At 39.2% G+C, this 27,117-nt stretch overlaps 1 long non-coding RNA gene across 1 annotated transcript in view; it reads right to left on the reverse strand.

Annotated features, from left to right (window-relative positions):
* Nucleotides 1-7,386: 7,386 nt before the first annotated feature.
* The window catches only part of LOC110218887 (uncharacterized), a 33,035-nt gene continuing 13,304 nt past the window's right edge, over nt 7,387-27,117 (reverse strand). The window contains exons 2-4 of the long non-coding RNA XR_002327433.1: nt 23,563-23,646; nt 22,030-22,172; nt 7,387-7,541 (exon numbers count right to left, since the gene is read on the reverse strand). This is a non-coding gene — a long non-coding RNA (uncharacterized LOC110218887). The remainder of the gene's footprint in view (nt 7,542-22,029; nt 22,173-23,562; nt 23,647-27,117) is intronic.

Here is a 27,117-nt window from a genome sequence, read left to right on the forward strand (position 1 = left end):
CCACATGTATTTCCCTTCCCTTCTCTTTCCATTCTTTTAAGATCAGCAAGACATAACAAAACCACTCCCAGACATTCTGTCTCATTAGACTCCTGTGACCTTGGATGATACTATTCAGAGGGGACACATATTAAATGTGAGCAGTTTGTCCTTGTGTAGTTCCTTTTTATTGTTCATTCATATTTAACTCTTTAGTTTCTCCTGAGTCCTGTGTGTGCACTTTAAAGTTTCTGCATAGCTCTGGTCTTTTCATCAGGAGTGCTTGAAAATCCTCTGCTTTATTAAAGATCCATTTTCTCCTCAGTAGGATTATAACCAGTTTTGTTGAACAAGTTTTATTGTAATGTTTATATCCTTTGCCTTTTGTAAAATCATATTTCAGGCTCTCTTCTCTCTTATAGTTGTTGCTGCTAAATCATGCATGATCCAGTTTGTGGCTCCTTGGGACTTGAATTCTTTCTTTCTGACTCAGTTTTTTTTCTTTGGTTTTGAAGCTCTAGGTTTGGGCTATAATGTTCATTCAAGTTTCCATTTTGCAATTTCTTTCATTAGGTTATTGGTGGTTCTATTTTCCATGTTACTTTCTGGTTCTAAGAGGTTTGGTAATGTTCTTTTATGATATATATATTTTTAATTATCACGTCTGAGCTCTTTTTTTGGGAAAGGTCATGACTTTCAGTCCAATGATCTTTACATATTCTCTCTGATCTATTTTTAGGCCAGTTTTTTCTTTCTTTTTTTGCTGTTAGATACCTTCCATTTTCTTCTTTCCCCCTAAATCTTTTGACTTTTAAAATATTTCTTATTTTTCATGAAGTTATTAACTTCTATTTGGCCCATTATGCATTTCAAGAAGTTTGTTCATTGGGCAAGGTTTTGTACCTCTTGCTAAAACTCTCAATTTCCTTTCCAATTCTTTCTATCATAATTCTCATTTCATTTCTATTTTTTTTCCTCTAGTGCTTTCATGTCATTTATAAAAATATTTTAAACTCAAAACAAAACAGAACTGTTGCTTCATATTTCCAGGAATTCTAGTTGAGTTTTTACCAGCCCCGTGTTTTACTTTGAAGCTTTTCTTGCAGTCGTTGTCTTCTGGGTTTGTTCATTGTTCCCTATCCCAATAAGAACTTTTTAGTTGGATTTCTTTTTGTTTGTTTGCTCATTCTTTCAGGCTACTTTCTGACTTGATTCTTCATGTTCGGGCTGGGTTCTGCACAATCTTGAAAGAAATGTCTGGGCTGGAGCATTGTGTGATAAAGGGAAGCTAAGAGGTGCAGTGGATAGAGCTTGGGCCTGGAGGTGGGAAGACCTGAGTTCAAATGTGACTTCAGGCACTTACTTAACCCTGTTTGCCTCAGTTTTCTCATCTGTAAAGTGAGCTGGAAAAGAAAAGGACTAACCATTTCAGTATGTTTGCCAAGGAAACCCCAAATGGGGTCACGAAGAGTTGGGCATGACTAAAAAGGCTGGAACAACAGAAGTAAGGTGATACTCCAGGATCTCAGAGACAACTCAGGCTGGCAATCTGCAAGCTTTCAGTGCTTGGATCAGAATCCTAGGTGAAGTCTATTTGTGCCCCTCTGGTCTGAGCTCCTCAGGACCATGACCTCGGTTGAGTCTAAGCAGCAGGCCTGTTGGTTTGCTCTGTTTTGAGTTTCAGTAGACTCCTGCAGGTGGACGCATCCACCATCAGGAAGCTAGAAAATGTTGCTTTTTCAGAGTGACAGAAAGTTAGGCTTCCCTTTTGTCTAGTATTCCTGTCCCAATTTTTCCTTTGTAGGCTTTTTTGATTGTTGTTCACTTGTTTCAGTTATGTTCCACTCTTTGTGATCCCATCTGGGGTTTTCTGAACAAAGATACTGGAGTGGTTTGCTATGTCCTTCTCAGTTCATTTTACAGATGAGGGAACTGAGGCAAATAGGGTTAAGTGACTTGCGCTGGGTCTCACACACACACACACACACACACACACACACACACACACACACACACACACGTAGTATGTGTCTGAGACCGGGTTTGAACTCAAAAAGATAAATCTTCCTGACTTCAAGCCTGACACTTTATCCACTGCAACACCTGGCTCCCCTTGCAGGCTTTAGACTGGTCTAGATGTTGGAGTTGAGACTCTGCTACACTCCTGGGATCCAAGCCACAAACCTGCTACTTCTGAACTTGCATTAGCTCATTTTACAGCCTGAAATCAAACCTGAAATTCTGCCCCAGGAACAGACCTGCTCCTTAGTTTTTCTTGCATCTGTGACCTAGAACTGGGTAGTGAGAGACAGAGCCACCAGTGGACACTGGTTCTTGGACCTCATATGGGATTAGGCCACTCTACCCTGGATCTGGGACCTCGTCTTGTTTTGATACTGGACTGGAAGGGTTTTTTTTAAATTTTTTTTTTTTACAATTGGGGTTAAGTGACTTGCCCAGGGTCACACAGCTGGTAAGTGTCAAATGTTTGGTCTGAGTCTGGATTTGAACTCAGGTCCTCCTAGCTTCAGGGCTGGTACTTTATCCACTGCGCCACCTAGCTGCCCCCAAACTGGAAGGTTTTTGTGTGCTCCTGGTCAGACCCCATCCCTGGTGTCCCTTTGCCTGTCTACCTGTCTTCCCTTGGGCTAGAGAAATGACTCACTGTGATTTTTTTTCTTAGATTTCCTGATCTGAATTGAGTGATATATTTTCTGGATCTATGAGGAGGGTGTGCATGTGTATGTATACATGCATGTGTATGAGTGTGTGTGTGTGTGTGTTGTGTACAAGGAAGGAGAGTTGACTAAATTCTTCGCTGCTGCTCCACATTTTTTCATTAAGATGCCATATTTTTGGAAGGCCATTGAAAAGCTGGGAGATGTCTAGAAGAAGAGGCAACTAGAATAATGCAAAGTGTCGGAAGAAATGCCATACAATGAGCTGTTAAAGAAATTTGAAATGTTTAATCTAGAGAAGGACTGACTTGAATCAGAGTCCATAAGTAGGGCATTTTCAAGTCAATTGTGCAACCTCAATTTCATTTGCTTAAATTTTTTAAATTTCCAAAGTGCATCTTGTATTAAATCAAATGCAGAATATTTCTCTGTCCATGGTTGGAAGAAAAAACAAAAACAAAAACAAAAACAAAAACAAAAAAAACAAAAACAAAAACAAAAACAAAAAACATTGAGTTTGGGCTGTGTAGATTAATTTGCTCTACAGAGGGCAGGGCTAATAGCAATGTTGAGTTACATTTAGGCTTGATAGCAGGAAAAACAAAACAAAATAAACTTCCTAACAATTAGCATTATGCACAAGCAGAAAAGATTGCCTAAAAAATTGAGGTTTTCTAGCTGGATGACATCCAGTCGATGGTGTTGTAGAACCGGTAAAGTACAGATTTGCTGTCAGATAAACTGGGCTCAATTCTTGGTTACGTCATATCTCTGGGTCTCCTTTTCTTCATCTATAAAATTAATTAGACAGGCCCCTTCAGTTCAATCATTCTTTGTGTCTTGGTCAGTTGTGGACTGGACTATATAGCCCTTAAGGCTGCTTTCAACCCTTAGATTGCACGATCATGGATTTATATCAACAGAGCTTAGGAAACTGCCCGGCACGTTAGTTAATAATTAGTTAATAATCATACAGGTAGTGATTAATACATGATGAGTATGGTTTTCAGGAAACAGATGAACCAAGAAAAAGTCCTGAATTTGGACACAATAATAAGTCAGGATGCATTGATGATGTCATACTTCCAAAGTCCCAAAGTTGAGTCAAATGACTCAACATTATTAACTTATACAATTGTATCTGTGGCATTGACAGTAAAGAAGAGGCATTACCATCTGCTTTGACACTGAACCCTAAGGAGCATGGAAGCTTATCATCTGACTTGCATCTGAAACCTTCATATATGTATTGTTTCCACCAATAGAATGTGAACTCCATAAAAGCAGGGGCTGTCTTACTTTTTAATTTGTATCCCTAGCACTTAGCACAGAGCTTTGCATATAGTAAATGCTTAATAAATGCTTCATTCATTCATGGATTTAGAGGTGTAAGCCATGATCTAGTATAACCCCCTCATTTGACACATGAGGAGCCCAAGACCTAGAGAATGTTATCAACCTTTGCTCATGGTTGTACAACTAAGAAATAGCAGGGATTTAAACTCATCTTCTAATGCCTTTGTTCCTTTCATTGTACTCAGTAGCCCTTCAAACCTATGAAAGAGCTGGAGACTTTAGTTATGACTTTCCTGCTAAGCCACAGTGGTTTTGGACTTGAGATGAAATGGGAAAGTCCTTTACTTTGAGAAGATATCACCTTGTTTTTTCCCTTTTTTATTTAGAGGTAACATACTTGTTATGCTAAATGAGGGAAAGGAAATGAGCCCTGCCAGGAAAGGATTGGATGATGTGATAGAGTTTGAATCCCAGAATTTAGAGTGTTTACTTTATGAACAGAGCTGGTATTGGGCACTACTTTACTATTTCTTTTCCAAAGGAAGGGAGGAAGGTTTTCATCTAGTTTTTATTCTTGCAGTAGAAAATTATGTTTTGGGAGAAAATAGTTTCCATAAATTTGAATAGCTAACTATTCTTCCTTTTTCAATAACACTGTGTTGAATTTGAAAATCCACATCATTCACCTGGTTATTTGTGAACAGCTTGAAAATGCAGATAACAAGGTTAGCACCACTCCAAGTTTTTTCATTTTCTGTCTGGCCTGGTAGCCCTGAAGAAAGCAGCAACAACCAACAGCAATATTTTTTTTTCCCATTCATTTAATTTTCATTAAATGCATCACTAGGGATGTGCCAAGTAGTCTATTTTCTCTGCATATAACAGGAGAATCACAGCCACCAAGCCTTCCCACACCCCTCACATACCTCAAAAACACGGTAACTCTTTGCAGACCTTAGAGCCAAGATTTTTATTTTTTTTTTCTTGGAAAGCCTTGCTCTTTAGGTCTATGATCAGCCTCTGTGGATTTCTAGGGAAGCAGCAATACACTGGAGACAAAATACTAGAGAAAAAATGCAGCAGTGGACCAGGAACCAAGAAACGTGGTTTCCAGTCTTTGTGTGGCCTTGAAGAGATTGCTTCCCACTCTGAGGCCTCAGATTCCTCATCCATGAAATGAAAGATAGGACCAGATGGTCTCTGAGATCCCTTTCAGCTGGAATCTTTTGTGATGTGGGGCAGAATCTAAGAGATTGAACTTCAGGGAGTAGACATTTCTGTCTCCTTCATATTGACCAGGTGATGAAAGTGTAAGGAACCCAATTTCATGTTTGGCAGCAAGACAGGGGGACGTTACATAGATGCATTAACTCCTCAACATTGGCAACACCCATATTCAGTCTTTCGTATCTCTTTTACTAGATTGTAAATTCCTTAAAGCCCAGAGCCATCACTCACTCAATTAATTTGTATCTGCTATTTAATAGTTGTATGTCCAAGGATTAAGTTAAATATTCGGAACCTCAATTTCCATGTCTAAAAAAATCAGATAATAATACCTATTATGCTTTCCTCCCAAGGTTGTTGGGATATATACAAATGAAATCTAAGGTGTCCCAAAAGTATTAGTTTGGTTTTAAGTAAAGCTTTTTTAAAAATGGGGTCACAAAGAGTTGAACACAACTGAAAATGACTGAACAACAAAAACAATTTTATCATCCCCTCCACAAGCCCTACTCCCATGATACCTGGTAGCATAGGAGTGATTTTGGGTTCTTGAAGGATGTACCAGCTAAAAATAAACTATGGCATTTACTATCAATCTGGAAAAGTTTCAAGTATCATCTTAGAAATGGTTTCCATCTGCCTGATGGAGCTAAAGAGACCAAGTGGAATCCTTCTTTCAGATGGAAGCTCTTCAGAACTTGAAGTCAGATACCATGTCTGCCCTTAGTCTTCTCATCTTTAGGATAATTATTCCTCATTCCTCCACTCATTCTCACATGACATGAACCTGAGGAATGGCACTACCCTTGTTTCTCCAGCATCTTTTGGATGCTCTTTAACTTAGCAAGGTCATGGATTTGGATCTAGGTTTTTCAACTGCAGACCCAGAACTCCTTCTTACCCTAGGATTCTGAAAACTTTTTGTATGTTTTGGTCCTGTTCGGCAGTCTGATTTGCCTTTACTTTTCTCAGAATAATTTTTTAAATGAATAAAATAAGATACATAGGATTATAGAGGAAATCACTAATATTGAAATATAGTTACTGAAATATTTTTATAAAAATAAGTTCATAAACCCAAGGTTAATAACCCTTCTTTGCTGCTATATCTATTACAATACTATACTCTTGCCTTGCAGACAATAGACAAGCTCTCATTGGCCCTTTTTAGGAGACAGGCAGATATCGGTTCAGTAAAGTACCACCTGTTAGCTGCAATGTTCCACCATCTCTGTACATCTGCATAGCCCATCATTGTTTTCCTTCTGGGAGTTCTTCCATTCTAGGGAGCAGACGCTTACCAAGACATACTTGGTAGTCAGCAGGGCAGCAAGAATGAGCCATCCTTTGCTGCATTGACACACCTCATGGGTAAGCGTGCAAACTTCGGACACTGTGAGGAACAATTATTAAAATGAAGAAGACTCCTGTAGTAATCAGGCCACATTAGGATGATGAGATAAGGATAACAAGTATCTTCCTTGAGAATTTGTGTTTGTTTCTCCTTTCAAACCTTCACAATCCAAACCAACCACCATGATTTCAACAGCCTATGGTTTAAGATTCAAATGGATTTTTCTTTATCCAGATGCTTCAATATTAGTCAACTATAGAGGAAATCCTAAACATTTTGGGTATGATCATACTCATGGTATGAATTAAATATCCAAACTGCTTTCTAAATTCTTTAGCCTTCTCACATAGAGGAAGGCTTTTCTCCAATTTAAATTTTGAGGACAGATTTATCATAGGTTCTGGAGAAAGGGAATATTGAGGGGAGGTGAGACATGACAGAAAACCTTAGAATATTTGAAAGGTTGGTATGTGGAAGAGGGAATACATTAATCTTGCCTTTTCTTACAATGCAAAGGATAGAAGTTTAAGGAAAATAAAAAGATTTTGACTCAAAGTGAGGGAAAAAATACCTCCCTTTCTAACAATTAGCACTATCTTAAAGTAGAATGGATAAGTTGATTTAGAAGGTAGTTAAGTTTTCTGCCAATAAAGTAGAGAATGGATGATGATTTGATGGGGATGTTATAAATGGAATTTATGAAACAAATTTAAACACCAAACAAAATCTGCTTCTTCCTTTTTCCCTAAATCTTGACATTTTATAGTGAAGGGTGATAGAAACAAAGCAAAACAAAATCCCAAGCCTCCTCAGACAGAACAAGTGTAATTCACACTTTTCCTCTACCCTGGACACTGTTTTCCAATAGCGAAAGATATTTACAATTCATCTTTTCCATTCAGGAGTAACTTCTTTGTTTCTTCATGTTGCTCTCTATCCACATCAGTTTCTTGATCTTGTTTTGAGTCTATGTGTTCTGTTGTATCATTTTCATATTCTTCTTTAGGCTGAAAAATTGAGTGAGGTTGGATTAAATGATTTAAATTTCCTTCTACCCTATCTGTGATTTATGATTCTAATTGTTCTATTATTTCCAAGACAAATAACAAAACAATTGAATAGTTAATGGGGGTGGAGCCTGTTGGGAATTTAAAACTTAGATCTTGTGTCCTATGTCTTTAAAAGCTGGTATGCCATGTAGCTCTACACTGTGGCATTTTGTGTATAGAAGCTATCGTTCAAGAGAAAAAAAGACTAATTTTAAAGTTGTAAGACCTCCATTTCAATCCTTCCTTTTCATTTTGTTAATTGGTTAACCTTGAGCAAATCACTTAACCTCCCTGAGCTCTACTGTTTTTCATCTGAGTGTAGGCCTGTACCTGCCTGGTCTCCATGTGATAGCTTCCATCTCTGACTAATCCAAGGAAGGAATAATTAATTTCCCTCTCAATCTCATTTCTTTCTCACCATAGGAGGAAGGCAGACTTAGTCCAGACTCACAATACTACTAATGAAGTTTAAGGTCTGATAGCATCCCAGCTTTGTGTCCTTCCCACTGGCCTGCTCTCTGTTCTTTGTCCAGATTCACTTAGTTCTTAGTACCCTTTCCCATATAACTGTGAGGTATACACACATACACACACACACACACACACACACACATGTATGCACATATGTATATACACACATGTATATTATATCTGTGTGTTTATGTACATACATATATGTGTGAATATATAGGTATATATACATATATTCACACATATACACACACATATATGTATACACATTTGCACATATAAAATCTTCCATTTAAACTATCTATAAATGAGTTGTATCCAACTATTAGGTGGTGAGTTCCGCAACGCCAGGCATTCTCACTTTTGTCTTTATACTTCCAGTGCTTAACACAGTGTTTGGCACACAAGAAGTGTTTAATAACTGCTTGTTGAGTGGTTTTATTGCCAGCCTTCTAGTGCCTGCTCCCCAGGCTCTGTTCCATACAGCTGTCCTTTCCCTCCTCCAGGTTCATGGCACCCTATCACCCTGCTCACCCAGCTTCTCTGCCTCATCCAAATGATGCACTCTTCTTTCTGGGTCCATGCCCAGCTGATATAATTCCATGTTTATGTTCAAAGGACTTGACAGCTCTTGTCTTGGAATAGCCAAGATACTCCAGTTTCCTGCAGTCAATAGTAGTTCAGCCCACATCCCAACTGTGGATTCACTGATGTTGCCCTAGAGAGTATCCATTTATGGGCTGAAGTGAACTCTCCCACATTAGATATAACTGGGGTTAACATTACTTGTGCTGTGTATCCTGCAATGTTGTGGGGTAGATAAAATCAAATCATAACTGTCTTGTGAACCACAGAGTACTACATAAATAGCAGTTACAATATACATAAGAATCACATAGTTACCAGCATTGTTTCAGTTTTAAATCTTCAGGGTGAGCCTGAAGCAAAATTGGGAAGCTTATTTTCAGCACCCATCTATCCCCAAAGGGGACTAGAGCCTTGCATCTCCCCTCAATGTCTTTATATGCAGTAGCTTACTGCTGGTTTCCAGGACCCCAGAACTTTTTCTCTTTTTCCCCAGACTTTACAATTTTAGACTCCTGAATAGCTCCATCATGCCTCTGCTCCAGGGGATCAGAATTAACCCAGCAAAGCAGTGCTGAAAGAACAAGTTCTTTTCTCCCATGTCCCTCCAAATATTTGCATTTGAACGAACATGTCCAGAGCCTTCAGCAAAGAATTAATAATGACTGAATTCCAGATATCATGACATGGCTTTTGGGGAAGATATTTTGAAATAGAGAGGTATGTATAAGATATAGTCCCAGCAGGAGGAAGCACTACATCTTAAATAATGAATCTTGCCCAGTTTTGTATTTTCACTCATTCTTATCTTGACATTCGTTCACACATAAATCTTCAGCTAAAAAAAAAATCAGGCTGAATGTCATACTTTAGTTTTCCTTGAAACTATTAATGAGATGCAGCTTTTCCCAATTAGAATAGCAAACTTTCTAAGAAATGACATGTTTTTCTGATGCTATTCATAAGCTTAGATTATGATAATGCAACATGTAAGCAGAATTGTATCTCAATGTATATCATGGTCTGAATAAATATGAATAATAGTTAATAGTAAAATTCAAAGCACTTTATTTAAATTGATCCTTGTAAGATAGGTAGAGTAGCATTTTACAGATAGAGAAACTGAGACTAAATGTCTTGCCCAAACTTGGGGCACTTCGTGAGTGGTTGAGCCAGAATTTTATCCTGAGTCCTTGGGTTTCAGAGCTAGGGATCATTCCTCTACCAAGGGTGGGAACCTGAGGCCTCGAGGTCATGTGTAGTCAAATCTTTTTATTAAGGGGATTTGTTCTTTGAAGTTTGGATTCAGTCAAAGGGCCACACTTGAGGACCTAGAGGGCTACATGTGGCTTCAAGGTCATGTGTTCCCTGCCCCTGCATACCATTCTGTCTGACTTAGTTCAATGATAGTAACACATGCTATATTCGTCAGGGAAGACAAGGAGCAGAATGTTGACCTTTTGTCATCCCTCAATTGATAAACTCATTTCTATCCCCAGTCTTTTAGCTTTCTAATTTATGTCCACCCTGTCAGCTTATTATATTTCCTGCTTGCCATTTGTAGATTTCATCTCTATTAGGGCCATCTGAAGCTGACTAATTGGCAATCTCACTCTCAACATGTATGAAAAGGTAATTATAACGAGGAACGAATGGATGGATGGAGTCCAAAAAGCATCTCAACTTGTATCCAATAATGAATCAGTCTTGTTTTTCTGAACCTTTAACCTCCTTCCCCCTCTCCTTTCCTCCTCTTCTTTTTCCTCTTCTTTTTCTCCCCTCCCCTCTCCCTTCTTCCTCTCCCTTTCCTCCATTCCTCACCCAAGTCACTCTCTCTCTCCCTCTCCTCTCCTTACTATCTTCTGGCAGCATCTAATTTAGCAGATTCACAAGGCTACCTTCCAAGCATCCTGTCAAGAGAACTGTACATTTTATCCTTTAGACCTGTGTTTTATTATTGCTTGTGGGCACACTATTGAAATTAGATGCATTCAACTTTGCTTTCTCTTGGTCCACAAGTCATTTGATCCATCCCTCCAGCAAGGAGAAGAGCTACAGTACTGTCAGAAATCTGCTTGGCTTTGCAGATCGTCTTCTGACCTGGAGAGGCACCCCCATAAAATTATTTGCAAACACGAGTTTGTCTCTGTCACCATTTTCCAGGAGGTGATATACTTTAAAAAGCATACTCTTCCTTTGTACCATATAAAGGATGGTTTGCTAAACTATATTAAGGCTTGGCACATTTTAGGGCTTCAGGGAACCTTCACTTCATTCCTCCTCCTGCTGTTTTAGGCAGGACCTTTTTGTTTCATACCTGGAATATTACAAGAATTTAATCCAAATGGCCTCTGGATTCTCCCCAGTCTAGATGACACATTGTCATCAGATAAAAGTCCCTAAGACATTATTTTTCTTGTGACCTTCCTTGGCTCAAAAACCTTCAAAGGCTGTCCTTTACATAATGCAAATAGTCAAAATGATAATACTTTGATTCAGTTATGAAAAATAGACATTTTACCAACTTGCATAAATAGTCTGTTGGATATTAAACATAAAGGAACAGTGACAGATTAGTCACTTTTCCCGGCATTATTTTTATCTCAACTCCATCAAACAAGAGGAGAAGATTAATATGAGTACAATGATTGTAACAACAATGAAATCACATAATGGACAGAACTCTTGCCTTGGAGTCAGGAAGAGCTACGTTCAAGTCTCATCTCTGACACATATGGCATGTATGAACCTGGGCAAGTCACTTGACTTCACAGTGACACGAACAGCTCTCTAGGATGTTCAGTTTCAAGGAGGTACTGATCTTCATTGGTAGTTAGGAATTTCCTCACCAGGAGTTTCATATGGTAATGAAGCCCTAGGTCCCATCCAAAGCATGCTAACCGACACTTATAGCATTTCAGTTTGCAAAACATTTTATGTATATTATATTTTTTGAGTATCAGAAGAACCCTCTGAATAGGTGTTCCAGGCCATTTTCAAATGAGGAAATAGGTCAGAGCTAGTAGGTGTTAGAGATGATAAGGAAAAGTTAAAACCCCTTTCCTTGGCATATAAAGACCTACCAACCTTTTCTTCTGCTGCCCTGACCTATGGCTTGACTTCATCTTCTCTTTGTTGTACTTAAATCCAAGCTCTGTAGCTCCAAATCTCATGCTCCTTCCACCACGGTAGGCTGCTTCAAGGAATGCTAGAACATAATGCATGTTTTTGTCTCATAGTGGGATATCACAGAAACATCAACCATCATGGAACATTGGATTTGGAGTCAGAAAATCTGGGCTCAAATCCTGCCTTTTCCAGTTGTTGGCTATGTGACCTTGGGCAAGTTGTTTTACTTCTTGGTATTTTGATGTTCTCATCTGTAAAAGAGGGAGTTGGACTAGATGGCCTTCAAGATCCTATCTGGCTCCAAACACATGATTCTGTATCTCAGCCTCAACCCATACCTTCCACCAAGAAATGTGCATCTCCTTTCTTTTTATCTAAATCCTAAGGATCCTTTAGGCTCATCTCAAGCCCTTCCACCTATATGAAACCTTCTCTGGCTACGCTTGATGAACTCTCTGTGCCATTGTACGCAAAAAAACCAAAAAAAACCCCAACCTGTGTGTGTTGTCTCAACTCATTGCAAGGTCCTTGAGGACATAAACATTCTCTGACACTTTTTATGCCCAAGAGTGTCTAATATTCTGTGGATGCAGTGTGAATTCAATAGAGCTTGTTGGATTAATTTTTGGAGAGAAGAAAGTAATCTGGGGTATTACACTGTGCATACCTCCTAGGTACATAATTATATTCATGCTGTATCCTCCATTAGAGTGTGAGCTCTTTGAAGTTAGGGACTGTATGTAAAGCCTTTCTTTGAATCCTTAGTGCTTATTTAGCCCAGTAACTGGTGCATGGTAAGTACCTAATAAATACTTGGTGACTGACTGGCATCATGCCTACATTCCAGTTATTTGGGTGTTCCTTCTGCAGTCAGTGGCTTCTTACTCTCTGCCATTCCACTACTGTCATTCTCAATCCATCCTGTCCTACCCTATATAATATAAAGGGGGTAGGGTCATTACAGAGCCAGTGACTTGGGTAGGGTCACTTGGGCCTCATAGTTTTATAGATATAGAGTTGGAAAGGATCTCAGACACCATGTAATCCAACCTCCTCATTTTATTGGGAAGTATACTGAAGCCAGAGAGGGTAAGTGATTTGCCTATGGTTGCACAGATAAGTGGCAGAGCCAGGACTCAAAACCAAGTATTATGACTCCAATTTGGTATTCCTTTCCAATAGATCACACTACCTCTTCCAGAACCAAAATCTGAACCACGGTTTTCTGATTCAAATAATAATAGATAACATTTATGTAGCACCTACTATATGCCAGGCATTGTACTCAACTTTTTACAATTATTATCTCATTTAATCCTCATGACAACCTTTGGAGGTAGGTGCTATTATGGTGGGCATCTTACAGATACTTTCAGAAAGAAGCAAACAGAGGTTAAGTGACTTGCCCAGGGTCATACAGCTAGTAAATGTCTGAGGCTGAATTAGAACTCAAGTCTTCCTGATCTTAGGCCTACCTCTCTATTTACTATGTCACCCAGCTGATTCAAAGGCCGGTGCCTTCAACTTTCTAAGGCAGCTAGGTGGCACAGTGGATAAGAATGCTAGGCCTGGAGACTTGAGTTCATTCGTTTGTTCCTTCCTTCCTTCGTTCCTTCCTCCACATGATGTTTCCCATCTTTTTCTGGAGCTCAGAGTATATTTTGTTTTAAAGTTTATTTAGTAATCCACGTGCTCAATGTGATTTAATATAGTTTAAACTATTTCAAATGGCCAGCTGGTAGATTATAAGCAAGAATTGGAGAGAGAAATTATTTTAACTCATGCCAAATCTCCATTACTCATGCTAATGGTGGGTAGAGTTACTTTAATAAATCTCAAAAGAACCTCAAAGCTTCATTTTAGTCAATTTTAATTTCATCTCTTGGAGCTGTTAACAAGTAGCTAAATTGACTGATGTAGGTTTTACTTTTCCCCCCTCTTAACAGAGGTGTAATTGAGTAACTGTTAAAAAAAAAAATTTCAAACGTGGGCAGCAAAGGGAGAGCGATGGAAACAAAGCATCTGGATAATCTGCCAAAGGGAAAATCATTCTCTGATTAGCTGTAATTTAATGGAGTCATAGAATGTTAAAGCTAGAGAGGACCTCAGGAATCATCCTTTTCTAACCCCATCAGAGGAGAGAACAGAGGCCAGGAAAGGGGAAGTAACTTGCCCAGATCCCCACAGCTGCTAATACATAGGAGAGCTGGGATTAAAGCCCAGGATTTCTGATTCCTCAGCAACTGCTCTTTCCACAGCACTATGAGAAGTGCAAGGTGGATAAGCCTGGTCACTTTTGGATAGATGCTTTAATTTTTTTGGTCCCTGAAAAGTCACATATGGTAAATCATATTAAATAAAATTGATCAGAAAATTACAGGGATGAGGAGGCAACCTATGAAGCCTGAAAGAAGTAATTTAAAGATGCATAAAAGAAATGACTTCTTCATACAAGAGATAGTAATATGTCATTACTTGGTTACCCAAGTGGTTGTACAGGATTGAAAACATAAATAGATTTTGAAAAAGGCATAGAGCAACTCTTGGATAAATGAGGAGTTAGTCAGTCAATAAATAGTTATTAAGTATCTACATTGTGCCCAGACACTGTGCTAAGCACTGGGGATACAAATGAGCCTACAAGGAGCTTAAAATTGAATGGGGAAAGACCACACATAAAAGGAAGCTGAAAAGTGGAGGAGTGGAGCAGACAGTGGGGAAGTTACCAATTACCAATGGGGAAGGTACCCAATGCATGGTGGAAGAAGTCCCACAGTTATGTAACCAGGTGAGAAATGAGATGTTGTGAGTTGAGCTCTCTCCTTAAACAAAGGGTTTTGGTGTTCCTGGATCCACTCTCTGATCAGAGGGCAGAGAGTGGTGATTAAATGAAGCACTGATGGGATCTAGCAGAGTGATGAGATTGTCCTGGGGGCATAGTGGAAAAGTCCCAAAGCAATATAGTCAGTTGAGGAATGAAGAGATATTCTGAGCTGAACGCCCTCTTTTCACAAACATTTTTCTTTTGTGTTAGCATCCACTAAGTATTAAAATGAAAGGCTAAAGGGCCAGCTTGGACTCAGGAAGAAATGGTTTTACATCATGCTTCTGATGCATGTATAACTGTGAGATCATGGGCAAGTTTCTAAACACCCCAGTACCACAGTGAAGCTACTAATTTGCAATAGCAGAAGGAGTTTTCACACTAGAAAGTTCCCGCACTGATGAGATGATAGGTCTGGATCAAAACAATGATGGTAATGATACCACCAACAAAAAAACAATGAAAGAACAGAAAGATCTTGCAGAAGCCTTCCAGTGGACTTGGTAGATATTTTTTCTTTTCAGCATTTGTGGTTAAATGACTTGCCCATGGTCACCCAGCTGGTAAGTGTCTAACACCAGAGTTGAACTCAGGTCCTCCTGACTTCAGGGCTTGTGCTCAATCCACTGTACCAACTAGCTGCCCCTGGTAGATCTTCTGTGGAAGACTTATGAACAATCATGCACAGTGATCACAGAGAATGAGATAGAGATCCATTGAATTCTTTAGTGGGAAGTATCCATATCAGTGACCTACCAGAACATCAGGATTTGAGAACATGTGATTAAAAGAGTTAAGGTCATATATGGAGAATCAAAATGTGTATTGGTTCTACTCTTTGAAACTTAATGCCAAGTTGAATGGACCACAAGTTGGCTAGAGTGTGCCATTCAAGTCACTATATACAGAGCTGACTTTTTTGACTACATGCTCTGAAAAGAGGAGATTAACACTCTGGAGTTTCTCATTGAAATTTGAGGGTTATCATTATTATTATTATTATTATTCTTTGTAATTTGACACTCACCTACATTTCTTACTTTATACATTATTTCTTTTTGTTCACTCTGGTCCAACCCAACTGACCACTAGCCATTCCTCACGTATGACATTCCATTTCTTATCTCTGCCTTTGCCTAAGCTGTATCACACACCGAAAATGAATTTCCTCATCTCCACCTCTTAGAGTTTTTAAAGGAAAGAACTGATCAGCTCAAATACCGGTTTCTACATGAGGCCTTTACTGATTCCACCCAGGAACACTTGCCTCCTCCCCTCCCACTTTATCGTGTGTTTCTTTTGTATTCCTGTACCTGTTGTTTCTGCATCCAGAGTGTAAATTCCTTGAGGACCAGGATTATATCCTTTCCTTTTATCACCAACACCTAGCATGGAGCCTACCATACACAGTAGACACTTAATAAATGCTTGCCAATTGATTTGTTAATTGCCACAGTTCCTCACTGTTATTAGGTAGCAATGTTATCTGGTTAATTTGCCAAGTTCCAATCCACTCAATGCCGCAAAATAACTTTAGAAAAAGGAAATGTTGCTTTTCAGTAATTATCAGAATAACGAGTATTGAAGTGACCATGCCTATCATGAAATTTACCTTCTGTAAGTCAACTTTACAGATGAGGAAACTGAGGCAAATGGAGATGAATTACTTCCCCCAAGGTCACAAAGTAGGAGATAGTAGATCCCAGATTCAGACAGTATTTCACTTGGTGATCTCATCATCTCCCATGATTTAATTATCATCTCTATGCTGATGATCCCTGTATCTACAGATGGTGCCTGTATCTGCTTATGCAGCCCTAGCCTCTCCTCTAATGTCCAGTCTCACATTTCTAACTGCCTATTGGGCATCTTGAACTGGAAAGTCTGTAGATACTGTACACTTCACATATCCAAACTTGAACTCACTATTTCCTATCCCACTTCAAATCCTCTCCCCTTCCTAACTTCCCTATTGCTATAAAAGACACCAGTATCTTCCTAGTCACTCAGGCTTGAAATTGAGGTGTCAGCCTCAACTCTTTGTCATCTCTTACTCCTCATATACAAATTGTTGCCAATTCCTGCCAACTCTTCCTTTCTAACATCTCTGGTATATATCCTCTCTTCTCCTCTAACATTGCATCATCCTGGTGAAGCCCCTCCACCCGTTATGACTTGGCTACCGCAATAGCCTTCTGATTGGTTTGCCTTTTTCAGGTCTCTCCCTACTCCAGTCCATCACTTAGCAACCAAATTGATCTTCCTAAAATGCATATCTGATCATGTAACCTCCTATTTAATCAACTCCAGGGGCTCTCTATCACCATGAAAATCAAATGTAAAATCCTCTGTTTGATGTTCAAAGCCCTTTATAATCTCATCCCCTTCCACCTTCCAATCTTCTTACCTTCCTCCCCATCTCCCACCTTCCCACCTGTTGCCCATACTCTCTGATCCAGTGGCATTGACCTCATTATTGCTCCTCAAAAAACAAAAAACAAAAAACACCAAACTGTAATCTCCTCACTTCAGGCATTTTCACTAGTTGTCCTTCATGGCTGGAATTTCCTCTTTCCTCCCTTCCTTCAGGTCCCAGTAAAAATTCTCCCTCCTCTAAGGAGCTTTACCAAATCCCCTTAGTCCTAGTGCTTATCCTCATTAACTATCTTTATCCTTTATATATCCTTTGTGCATAATTATTTCAAATTGTCTCCCCCATTAGACTTCAGAGTAAGGTCTTCCCCTCCTCCTTGTTCTTATCCCTAGTGTTTACCACAGTACTTGACACATAGTAGGCACTTAATGAATGCTTGTTGTCTAATGATTTTCTGGCTTCAAATCCAGTGTCTTTTCAATGATATCAATTTGAACCAAACTTTACATGAGTATAATTTCCAGGTGTGCCAGAGTATAGTTTATTTTTGTTCTAACAACTACTGGAATAAAAAGTCTTCTTTAGAAATGTTTTAGCTTCCAATGGCCATGGAACCTTGGCCATCTAAAACCCCAGGCCAGTCGCTGACAGCTTTGGTGCTTGAAAACACTCTCCTGCTGCTCCTGGCATCACTCTGAAAGAAAGGTCTGTCACTTCCTCAGAGTTAAAATGTCTCTGTTAGTTTGGCAGCAAAACTCCAGAGACCAACTTGTCTGCAGCTGGAAGAAGAGCATTGTCTCTGTTCTCCTCAGTCGATCTGTCTGAAGTCTCAAAAGAGGCCCCTCCACAAGGTGGCTGGATTTATCCAGTCTGACCAGGCTTAGGACACTCCTAACAAGTCTCCTATCTTCAACTGTTCTGTTTTTACTATTTTGCTTTTGCTTGTCTTCTACTCTCCTCTTCTTAAATCTTACCCAGAGCCATACCTAGGAATCTTTGTACATGGGGTAAATTCATCTGGTGGTAGGGGTAGTCATGGTGGGAGAGGGGGCAATTTGCCCCAATACAGTCTAGTACCGTGGCCCCCTAAGTACTAAAATTTGGATTCAGTCAAAGGGCCACACTTTAGGGCCACACGTGCCTTGAGACCATAGGTGCCGAACCCCTGGTCTAGCATATAACCTGGAATCTTGGTCAATTGTCTCATGGGGAGGAAGGAGGAAGAGAATTTGTCACTGTACAAGGTACACAGCAGTAGGACAAGACAGATATTCTAGAGTGGTGGCTAGATCTGGGTAAAACTATTAGCACCTTACTCTTTCTTTCCCTCCCCTCCCCCTTTTCAAGGAAACTCTCTATATCATATATGCTGGATGTATGGTGGTCAGTCATAGACCTGGTCTAAATACTAATTGTCACAGGAGTTTTGACTTGCTTTTGTTTCCAACCCCAGCCTGCTTGCCCCTTCTTAGGCAGCCTGGTGGCCTCCTACTTCCTGGATGGGGTGAGAATATACCATATTGGTGCTAAAATTAATGCCAACAGTTGATAAGCTTAACTTGTAGAAACTCACGACTCTAACTCAAATGACCTATTTGCCTCAGCTTCTCAGTATCAGGGATCACTAGTGTGTACCACCATACCCAACAACCCAGACTGTTTCCTTAGGGAGATCTTGTCAGGGCTACCTTTTGCTTCTGAATAACATAGTTTAAATATAACAATTAAAAAAATCATTCATCACTGTTTCCTCATAGCAAATATGGTATTTCTCATGTTCTTATCAATGCACAATAAAAAAGTAAGGACATCTTTGTAAAGAGAGCAGTAATTAGTCTATTACATGACATGCAGGTATGATATGGATATCATGTGGTCTTCCAGCAGCAGCTAGGTGGTGCAGTAGATTGAGTGCCAGGCCCGGAGTCTGGAAGACTCATCTTCCTGAGTTCAGATCTAGCCTTAGATATTTACTAGCTGTGTGACCCTGGGCAAGTCACTTGACCCTGTTTGCTTCAGTTTCCTCATATATAAAATGAGCTGGAGAAGGAAATGACAAACCACTCCAGTATCTCTGGAAAACCCCAAATGGAGTCATGAAAAACCAAACGTGACTGAAACAACTGAATAACAATAACATGGTCCTCCATCTGCAGAGAATCAAATATTTGTATGTGTGTATGTATATATGTATGTGTATATATACATACACACATATGTTTGTGTTTATATATATACATATGTCTGTGTGTGTGTGTGTGTGTGTGTATATATGTATATATATATATGTATATATATATATATATGTATATATATATATATATATATATATATATATATATATATATATATATATGTATGTACGTATAGGTCATAGTAAAGTTGAGCAAAAGCTGATTTTGTTACTCTAACAATTCTATGATTCTGTTACCTCAACAGGTCCTTTTTTTAAAAGGTACTTTGAGACAACCAATGCTGTTTGTTCATAGTTTGCACCCACCCCTTTAATTTTAGTGTAGGATCTCGGGCTTGTTACTTGATTGGACAGTGGCTGGAATGATTAGACAGATGTCACATTGCACATGCACACTTCACCAGGGCAGATCTCTGGGATGGGAGGAGAGGGCTTTGTAAATATAGGTTTTATACTAAGTAAGCTGTGGAGCAGATGGTGAAGTACAAACTTCTGCACTCTATTTACCGAGGGACATCTGCTATGCTAACATTTAAACATAATGGATCTCAGAGGCAGAAGTCTTTCAATTCACAGAAGCTATCCCAAGTCATTAGCAATGGCGACTGGCCCATTTAGCTGCTCTGTGATTTTTGGAATAGTTGAGAATTTTCCCCAGAACCATTCTAACAGAAAAGCATCTAGAAATGATTTGTACTAATATGTTAAAATTAGTTAAATGCTGTACTAAGCCTGGGCTTAGTATGAGTGTTGTGTTTATGTTGCCATCTGCTAAATTTACAAACCTAGACCCCAAGCGTAGTAGCCAAGGTGGAGCTATCATTGATCATGCCCTTTTCTTTTTGTAGATGACTCTGAACACACATGTTTTCTTATCATAGAATTTGTGAGCTGGAAGAAAACTTTGTGGTGTTATAGCCCAATTCCTTCATCAGTGCATGATTCCCCACTAAAGCTGGGCATCTTTTTTCATGTTTTCAATTCCATGCTAGAAAATCTCCAGTGATGATGAACTCATACACTCTATTTAGACAAGGCCTCTTTTTCCCTGAGGGAGGAGAAGGAGCATATAGACAAGTACAGTTAGAATAATTGACGAATCCATGAATGTGACATTTGAAACCAGTGGAGTTGTACCAAGTCTTTTGTTTGTCTGTTACCTGAACTAGTCCTGATCATTGGATTTGAAGGTACTTGGGAATTGATTATGCTAGACTGAGACATGTAGAAGAGGTTCCAGTTTCTTAATATCTATTTAATATAAAACTACATAACCCCTGCCCCAGCTCCCAGGGGCCACTTGAAATCAGTCTGTAGATCTAGACAGATCTGATTTTATTTGTGAATTTGCTTTCCAGAATGAGAGTGAGATTGGAAGGTGTTAGTGAAAAGTGAAAACATGATATTTTATGTACTTTTGTGAGTGAAGTTGCTACCAGTGGCTTCTGAACTATTAATAAACCCTATCATTAAATTAGAGGTAACTGTGGCTAGTTTGTGTTCCTTGAAATACAGAACCAGACCAAGAGAAGAACTCATTGCCTCCTTAGGCATCTCTTTCTGTTGTTGTAGACCTCTGAATATTGTGAAGTTCTTCCTGAAATTTGAACACGTTCTGAGTTTCTGTTACCAGACGTCGACACTCTCTGTTCCTAGTTCTGCTCTGAATCTAATTCCCATCCCCCATCTTAAAAAAAAATAGGACAGCCCTTCAAATATGCCATATGCCCAATCACCTTGGAGATGATTTGCTTTTATTGTATGAAAGATTTGGGATTAACAGGCTATATTTCTTTCTTCAGGACCATGTCTTAAACCTAAATTACTCTGGCTCTCACTGATTGGCCAATAATAGGTCCCAGGCCAAACCCCACTTGGTCATTGTTTGGCCACAAATTGACTCAGAGTGAATATAAATAGGAATTGTTTCTGTTTTGGCCTGAAAACCAGTGGGTCTTCCCCTCCAAGTCTGCTTTTTTTTTTTCTGGACTAAGTTAAAGAGGCCGTTTTTTGCCTCATTTTTTAAAAACCTAGTCTTAATCAATGAATGGCCATTGCCTCAGTCAAACTGAGACCTGCTAAAGACCCTTAGCTTGAAAAGGCCAAAGTCTTCCACCATATCTGGGGCTATCTCCAGTCATCCTAATGTGTATCTGGCCACTGGACCCAGAGGGCTCAGAGGAGAAAGTGAGGCTGGTGACTTTGCAAACTTAAATCCTCCCTCACTTAAATCCAAATCTCTTACGTTTCATGGCATCACCTCCATGATGTCATGGTCCTCTGAGAAGGAAGGACAAACAACAACAACAACAGACATTGAATTGAAATGTCTTTGGTAGGGTAGGAGGGAGAGTAAGACATGACATCTCTACATATTCAAAGCTCTTAGTCTGGAATCAACATATTCTAGAACAATTCTTGCAACAGAATATTTACTGTTGAGTAGAGAACTAGGTTTTCATACAACTCCTTCCAGCCACTGAGAATTCAATAAAGTGATTTCACTTTTGGAACAGTGAAAAATTGGAAACAAAGTGGTTGTTCATGAATGAGAGAATGACTGAACCAACTGTGTTGTATGAATTTGGAATAATATTGTGCTGTAAAAAAATGTGAATATGAGGAATTCAGAGAAATATAGGAATATTTATGTGAACTGATAGAGTATAAAATAGGAAGAATCCAAGCAATGAAATAGACAGTGACTCTAACAACGTAAATGAAATCAAGCAAGAGAAGTTAAATTCTGAGTACCTGAAAAGCCAATAATGGCCCAGGAGAACGAATAATGAAATGTATCCCTCTTCTCATAGAAGAGAGGCAGAGTCTCCAAGAGCATCAAAAGTGGTAGAAAGAACTGATTACTTACATTTTAGAGTACAGGTCAGTAAAAAGCTTTATTCCTTCCACAGTTATAAGCATGGAGAAGCATTGGTGAGCTCATGGAGGAGGAAGATTCTATGGAGCAAGTGGTGTTCTGTGTGCACGCCATTTCCCATAGGTATTTATTGCCTAGAATATGTAGAAAAGCGTATGTTCATGCTGAGTTCACAAATGGCCAGCTATTGGTCCTGGGGGCAAACTGTTGTGTTCTAGGGGAAGGACCATAGACCTCTTAATTTATTAATTTGTTGTTGTCCTTGAGCTTCAGTCAGTCATAAGGTGCCTGCTATATGCCAGGTACTGTGTTAGATTCTGGGGACACAAACAAGTGGCCAAAGACAGTCCTTGTCCTTGAGACACTTAAAGTCTAACAGCTGTCTTTGGCTTGGCCTCACAGGAGGACTTGGGTAGAGAAGAATGCAAACATGTTGGTTATATGTGACTGCCTTTTTTTTTTTAATGCTAAAATGGTGGCTAATATCAAGAAAGTGAAAATACAGGGACCCTCTTCTCCCTGCTAACACACATGTATCCATGTTCAGATGCAGTCACTTTGGGGTATTCTTGCTTAATTTGTATCCTTTGCTGTGAAGAAAGATCCAATATAGTGATGGGGGAGGTTGGGTTAAGAGAGTTCCATGAATAATTGTGATCTGACAACAAAAGACATCAATAAAATTTAAATTAAAAAGAAAAGCTCACATTTTTTAAGCAAAAATTCCATTTCTTTCTATTTATTCAATCTGTCTGTAGTGTCAGAAAATCATTATAAAATGCACCTCTGTAAATGTCGCCATCTCTGCTTTTGCTATTTTGGAAATTTTATCTTTGTTGTAAGCACAGAAGCGTATAGGGAAGGAGGCAGGAAGCAGGGTGTTGGTTCGTTCCACTGCCCTTTCTTTTTGGTGAATTTACCACCTCCAAATCTTTTCAGAATGACTCATGTTCAGTAGTTTTCAAAATAAGCTTTCCATCCTTTTTTGTTTTCTCTAAAACTCGTGAATAAATGGATCATACCAGGAATACAATACTATTTAATAAAATGGAAATGCAAGATCATAGATTTATACCTAGAAGAGACCTTAGAGGTCATCAATCCAGCCTCCTCTCTTTTATTGATGAAGAAACTGAGGCCCTGAGAAAATGTGATTCGCCCATGGTTATATTGGTGGTGCCAATATCTGAACCCAGTTTTTCTGACCCTGAACCAATAGTTTTTCCACCATATTGCAGCTGTCTTCACATGTCCCACTACAAAATTCAGGGATCATTTTAATATCACACAAGCTGAGGCCAAATTTTTAAACCTTGAGGGTAATAACATTTTAAAATTCCATTTCCAGGTACCTATTAATCTGAAGTCAAAGTAATTTTAGAAGTTCACATCACTGACACCAATATTTCTGACCTTCAGTTTCCATGAAACATTTTATTTCTCCCATCCAACCAGTCTAAAATTGGACTCTTCTATTAGTTTCATTAACAACAACTGCTTGTAGGCACATACAAACAACTTTACCTGTTCTATCATTCTTTAACATCACAGGGATTACTTCTTTCGAAGTCTTGGGAGGCTGGTAGATGTCTTTTAGTCTCAGCCTGTCTTTTTATTTTAGAAAAATAGTAAAGAGGGAAAAGAAAACAAGTCATGAATATAATCACCCATAATGTTAAGTAAATTAACTGAAAAAGTGAGTGAGTATATGTGCCTGTGTGTGTACGTATAGAGTGTTTAAATTGACTATTAAAGTTTCAAAAGACACACAGAAAAATGTGCACGCTACTTAAATACTTAGGTGGACTTGTGATCTCAGCAATTATGTGGCACATTGGATAGAGTGGTTGGCCTGGAGTCAGGAAAACGTGATTTCAAATATGACTTCAGACACTGACTAGCTGTATGACCCTAGTCAAGTCCCTCAACATGTGTCTACCACAGTTTCCTCAAATGTAAAATGGGCCTAATAATAGCAGCTATCTCACAGGTTGGTTGTAAGAATAGAATGAGGTAATATTGAGGTTTAGAGGTTTGGAGGTACTGGGACCCCAAAATCACAACATGCGGGTCCTGTCCTAAAGAATTTGACCCAAACCTTCTTTCAGTCAGGGACAAGGTTTATTAGAACATCCATCATATTGGGCAGACTCTTAAGGAATCTGAACATTAGTGAGCTAGATTATAAGAATCAGGGCATTTCGCTAGATTATAGGAATCTGAGCACCTTAATGAAGACAAGATGGACCTTAAATTCAGAAAGACTGTGGGAGAGATCTAGGAGTTGCCAAGTAGTCTGTGGGGGCTGTGAGGTAATAGAATAGCAGGCACCTGGACCATGTGGCCAAAGGAGAATGGAGCCTGGCTAAGATTAAGGGTGGGAAGTGGCCAGGGGCCATAAGGAGGCATGGAGGGCGGCTAGGCAAGGTTAAGGGTAACAGAGAATTGGGAGATTGGGTGTAGCCATAATGAAAGGCCAGTTGATGGGATTATAGCCTCAGGCAAACACCAGATATTTGGCAATGTGGGAAAAGTCTAGGGTTTTTCCTTTCTGGGGTCCAGATCCCAACCCCATCATTAATATTTGCAAAGTGCTTAGCATAGAGCAAGGTAGATAGTAGATTTTTAATAAATGTTTTGTTTCCTTCCCTCTTCCTTCTCCTTTATTGGAACGCATTATAACCTATCCATGGAGAGACCACCCAGTGACCTGAGAATCCAAGGGACTTCTAATTTTCCTGCCATTGGGTGGATTTCAGTGGAGCATGTTTGCTGTCCAATGGGCATGTTACATTTTAATAATAATTTCTAATTTTAAAATAAATAGCCTTCATGAGATGTTGTGGTAGAGAAAGAAATCATTGGGGCAGCTAGATGGCACAGTGGATAGAGCTCCAGCATTGGAGTCAGGAGGACCTGAGTTCAAATCTGACCTCAGACATTTGACACTTACTAGCTGTGTGACCCTAGGCAAGTCACTTAACCCCAATTGCCTCACCAAAAAGAAAGAAAGAAAGAAAGAAAGAAAGAAAGAAAGAAAGAAAGAAAGAAAGAAAGAAAGAAAGAAATTAATTGTCATTTGATGGTCAATTTTCAGGTGATAAGCCTTTCTGCCCCATTGGAAGAATTGCTCAGACCAATGAGACTAATGGGGTATGGGCCCCAGCTGAGACCTTTGCCCCTTGCCCCAAAAAGAATTTGGGTCCAATTTGTCTACAGACTCCAGAAAACCCTTAAACTCACTCTGGTCTCAGAAGGTTACCTAGTTACTTGGCTTTTCCTTATCTACTGTCCCAATCTCCCTTTGAAAACTTAATGAAGTCCTAGTATATTTCCCACCTTTGATCTTATCTGGACCCCATTCAAACCTCTGGCTTCCAGTTCTCTTCATTATCTGTTCCCATTGTCTATTCAACCTACCAGACATTCCAATCAGAATTCTCCTAAACTCCTCCCCCAGTCATCCATATCCTCTTCCCAGCCCCTCGTCTGGTCACTGAAAAATTACTTGAGTGTATATAAGATCCACCCTGGCCCCCACTTAAACACTGAGATTTTCTCATGCCCAGTTGTCTTTACAGGTATCACTAATGTTCAGGTTCCTTAAGATTCTGGCCTATATGATTATATGATAATAATAAAAAAAAAAGCAAAGCAAAACAAAAAAAACCTTTTGTCTCTGGCTGAAAGAAATTTGGGTTGAATTCTTTCAGACAGGACCCACTGTGCCATTTTGGGTCCCAGAACCCCAAGAATCTACCTCATCAAGACCAGAGCTCTATTGAAGTATCTTATACCCTACTGGCAAGAGTATGGAAAGAAGAAAGTGCAGTGTTTATTTGGCAGATAGGAAGTAGTCAGGGTTGAGCTGGAGTATTGGTGAGAAGCAGACAGTAAAACTGAAAGGGTAGATTGGAGTCAGATTTGAAAGGGATTTAAATGACAATTTTACATTTTATTCGGAAAGCAATGAGGAATTATTGAAAAATTTTGAATACAGGAGGTATCCTGTAACTAGAGCAGTACATCAGGAAAATTTAACTTGGTAGTGAATGTTGTACTGAAGTGTGAAGATATGAAGGCAAAAATATCAGTGGAGAGAAATTGAACTCCTCTCCTTCAGGTACACTAGGATCTACTCATGGAAATCAGATTGCTAGGCTTTAGCCTGCATTTCTAATGCACTTGTTCCATTTTGCATTATAGTTTTGCATGTACATGTTTTATCTCTCCATTAGAATACAAGCTTCTTGGTGGCAGGAGCTTTGTCTTCTTCATTCAACAATCATTTATCAATTGGTTCCTATGTTCAAGTACAAGACATTGACAATACCAAGACAAGAGAAAAAAATCCTTTCCTCCAAGGAGTTTACATAGATGATCAAATAAAACATTCCTAAGGATAAGTAAGTAAAGGGTAATTTGAGAATGGGGCAAGGCAGGGGGACAACTAACAGTTGCTCAGTGCTTGACTCAGTAGGGTCTTGATTATAGTAGCTTTATGATAAATTCATTGTTTGTAGTAACCCAGGTTAAAGCTGATGAAGGCTCAAGGGAAAAGGAGGGGACAAGTGGGGAGGGAAATCTTTAGAAATCTAGGACTTAGTAAATGATTGAATTTGATTGAGAAAGGGGTGTAAGGAGTTATTTCTCACATTGTATTGTTTCCTTCCTCTGCTCCCATCAGTAAGAACTACTTTCACACCCTTAGGGTAATCTTGTTTTTGCAAAAAGGAATAGAGGCTAGACCTGTGATTTCATTAATATGGGTAACTCCCAGGTGAGGAAACTGCTCCACCAGTGGAAATCACTACCTATAGTATTAAATAGCTATTGCGGGAGATATTACATCAAAAACAAAACTTGAACCCAGGTCTTCCTGGCTGAAAGGCTGGCTCTTATTCCACAAAGGCAGAGTGCCTCTAATCTCCTCAAATAGGAAAGAACTGGTTTACCATGTTCCTCAAGTTTTACTGAGTTAAAAGGAATGGACAATTTAGTTTATCTTTGTTCTATCTCAGATTTAATGACCTGTCTGGGAAGATCCTGCAAAAAGGTTGGTTGCACTCTATTTTCTTT

This window comes from Phascolarctos cinereus, unplaced genomic scaffold (genome assembly GCF_003287225.1).
Source record: "Phascolarctos cinereus isolate Bilbo 61053 unplaced genomic scaffold, phaCin_HiC Scaffold_9;HRSCAF=440, whole genome shotgun sequence".
Classification (NCBI taxonomy): domain Eukaryota; kingdom Metazoa; phylum Chordata; class Mammalia; order Diprotodontia; family Phascolarctidae; genus Phascolarctos; species Phascolarctos cinereus.